Source organism: Staurois parvus, unplaced genomic scaffold, assembly GCF_062004578.1.
Source record: "Staurois parvus isolate SC_StPar_1 unplaced genomic scaffold, SC_StPar_1.0 ptg001400l, whole genome shotgun sequence".
NCBI lineage: Eukaryota > Metazoa > Chordata > Amphibia > Anura > Ranidae > Staurois > Staurois parvus.
Window position 1 is genome coordinate 266957 of NW_028319196.1, and position 4138 is coordinate 271094.

Sequence of the window (4138 nt, forward strand, 5' to 3'; positions counted from 1 at the left end):
AGTGATGTCTACGGGTTCTTCCTCTTCTAAGCTATTTTTTTTTCAAAAATAAAACTAAAATTGTCTGTAGGTTAAAGTGGCTGTGAACCTCAGACATGAAATACGAACAAAGCATATCCCTCTATAGCAGCCTTCACTAAATGGCGGACCGTGGTCTGGATCCAGACCTACTGACAGCCCATTCTGGACCATCATCCCACCATTTTGCTGTGCTGGATCCTCAGTAAACTGTAGTCATTGGTTGTTAGAATTGAAAGCATCATAGCAACCTTTGGCATCATGCGTGTGCACCGCCCCCTGCAGCTTGCTTCTCCTTCCAGCTCTCGCCCCCATTTAGCTCTAATGGACTCTACTGATCTATAGTGAGACTCTGATGGGGGAAACCTGCTGTATGAGGGCACTCTGAAGGGGACACCTGATGTAAGGGGCACTCGGATGGGAACATCTGATATGAGGGCACACTGATGGGTGAACCTCATGTATGGTGACGCCTGATGTATGGGGGCACTATGATGGGGACACCTGATGTATGGCGGTACTCTAATGGGGACACCTGATGTAAGGGGGCACCCTGATGGGGACACCTGATATGAGGGCACATTGATGGGAATACCTGATGTATGGGGGTACCCTGATGGGGACACCTGATATGAGGGCACACTGATGGGTGAATCTCATGTATGGGGGCACTCTGATGGGGACACCTAGTTTATGGGGGCACTCTAATGGGGACACCTGATATATGGGGACACCTGATGTATGGGGGCACTCTGATGGGGACACCTGATGTATGGGGGTACTCTGATGGGGATACCTAATGTAAGGGGGCACCCTGATGGGGACACCTGATATGAGGGCACATTGATGGGAACACCTGATGTATGGGGGTACTCTGATGGGGACACCTGATATGAGGGCACACTGATGGGTGAACCTCATGTACAGTGACACCTGATGTATGGGGTCACTCTGATGGGACACCTGATATGAGGGTACATTGATGGGAAAACCTGATGTATGGGGGTACTCTGATGGGGACACCTGATATGAGGGCACACTGATGGGTGAACCTCATGTATGGTGACACCTGATGTATGAGGGCACTCTGAAGGGGACACCTGATGCATGGGGGTACTCTGATGGGGACACCTGATGCATGGGGTACTCTGATGAGGACACCTGATGTAAGGGGGCACCCTGATTGGGACACCTGATGTATGGGGGTACTCTGATGGGAACACCTGATATGAGGGCACACTGATGGGTGAACCTCATGTATGGTGACACATGATGTATGGGGGCACTCTAATGGGGACACCTGATATGAGGGTAGTGATGGGGACACCTGATGTAAGGGAATACTCTTATGGGGACACCTGATGTAAGGAGACACTCTGATGGGGACACCTGATGTAAGGGAATACTCTTATGGGGACACCTGATGTATGGGGGCATTCTGATGGGGACGCCTGATGTATGGGAGTACTCTGATGGGGACACCTGATAAAAGGGGGTATTCTGATGGGAGAAACTGAACTAATGCAGGCCATAGACGGGTCGAAAATCGGCCGATTTTTCTTTTAAAAAACGAAAAATTGGTCGTTCAAGCGGCCGACGTTACCAGCAACAGTAAAACAAATCGGCCGATTTTCATCCCGTCTACAGCCGGCAAAAAGTGTCCCTGCAGAGAGCTCCGCTATTTCTTTGACATTTATAGTGGCTGCAACAATGTGTCTATTTGTATCCATTTAGGATACAGATGTTTTATTCGGAAACAAATAGATACATTGTTGCAACCGCTATAAATGTCAAAGAACTGTCAAAGAAATAGCGGAGCTCTCTGCAGGGACACTTTTTGCCGGACTGGAATTCCTCTTCTTCTTCATCCTCTTCTTCATCCTCTTCTTCTTCATCCTCTTCTTCTTTTTGTCTTCCTCTTGCAGTTCACTGCTCATGCGCAGATTTTTTTATCGGTAAAAGATCGGCCGATTTGCCCATCATTGCCGCGAAAATCGGCCGATTTTTTTCCAACTTTACCGATAAAAAAAATCTGCCAAAATACCGAAAAACGGCCGAACAATTAGCCCACTAACGATCTGAAAATCGGCCAATTTTATTTTCGGCCGATTTTTGACCCATCTATGGCCTGCATTAGAGGTACTCTGATGTAAGGTGGTTCTATTTTCTTTTACTTGGAAAGAGAGATTCGGACTTCGGCTGGAAGAAAGTTTTAGCAACTGGACCTCCTTGAATTTTAATTCATTACCCCTGCTCTATAGGGTTTGCTTGTCTCAGTCCAGAGCACTAATTATCATTTTTGTCTGCTGCCCCGTTCCTCTGCTATCAGCTGGAATCACTTCTGACAAGTTTTCCTGACACCAAGAGAAAGATGGTGACAGAGGAGGGAGCTCCAGCAAATTGACAGCCTCAGCTCTTTTCTTGTAAGCGGTGTGGACGGGTGTCTCTTCCCTTCAATCATCTCTCAGAGCTCTCCTCACTGAGCTCTGTAGAGTGTAACGTCAGCTCTCTGCCCCCTTTTTTCTGAGCTCTCAGACAAGCTTTATAGATATAGCACTTTAAACGTATGTAGAGAAGAGGACACTGCAGATAGACAGGTACAACTTATATAGGGGGATTTGTTTCATCTGTATGTGTCACTTCACTGGGTATAGGTAAGGGTTTATAATTACTTTAAAGCAGAACTCCATGTAAATTTTTTATTTTCCCATGCAGTGGGGCTGTGCCCCTGACACCAATGATGGGGCACTATTCCTCCCCCTGACACCAATGATGGGGCACTATCCCTCCCCCTGACACCAATGATAGAGCACTATTCCTCCCACTGACACCAATGATGGGGCACTATTCCTCCCACTGACACCAATGATGGAGCACTATTCCTCCCACTGACACCAATGATGGGGCACTATCCCTCCCCCTGACACCAATGATAGAGCACTATTCCTCCCACTGACACCAATGATGGGGCACTATCCCTCCCCCTGACACCAATGATAGAGCACTATTCCTCCCACTGACACCAATGATGGGGCACTATTCCTCCCACTGACACCAATGATGAAGCACTATTCCTCCCACTGACACCAATGATGGGACACTATTCCTCCCACTGACACCAATGATGGAGCACTATTCCTCCCACTGACACCAACGATGGGGCACTATTCCTCCTATAATACCAAAAACGAGGCATTTTCTACTTCCATTGGCCACAGTTTGGCCCTCCTAATGTCTGAACATGTACCCTTTGACATAAGCCCCCAAACTGCTGCTACACGGGGCAACCTCCTGCCTGCACTGCTCCTCCCACTGACACCTATGACAGGGCGATATTCCTCCCACTGATACAAACGATGGGGCTCTATTCCTCCCCGACACCAACCATTGGGCACTATTCCTTCCACTGACACCAACGATGGGGCACTATTCCTCCCACTGACACCAACCATTGGGCACTATTCCTCCCACTGATACCAATGATGGGATACTATTCCTCCCACTGACACCAACGATGGGGCACTATTCCTTCCACTGACACCAACGATGGGGCACTATTCTTCCCACTGACACCAACGATGGGGCACTATTCCTCCCACTGATACCAACGATGGGGCACTATTTTTCCCACTTACACAGATGATGGGACACTATTCCTCCCACACTGACACCAATGATGGGACACTATTCTTCCTATAATACAAAAAACAAGGCATTTTCTACTTCCACTGGCCACAGTTCAGCCCTCCTAATGTCTGAAGTACAGTGAACAGTCCCTTCGCTCAGCAAGTTTGGAGAGCCCTGGTCTAGAAGCAAAGCTCACTGCACCTGTAACCTAGCAACATGTGCCCTTTGACATGAGCCCCCAAACTGCTGCTACATGGGGCAACCTCCTGCCTGCACTGCTGTGCACTAAGGAGCCCCAAGCAACCTTTCACGGCTCAGCTTATGCATGGCTGCCCTCTAGACCAAAAAAAGGAAAAGAAGACTCCACGTTTTATTCATCCATCGTTACATATTTAATCACCATCTTCACGAGCCCTCTCAGCTTCGGCGTCCGGACCAATGAGAACGCCTCCCGTCATCACGTGCTCCGCCCATGACTTCCCGCGCTTTTCCG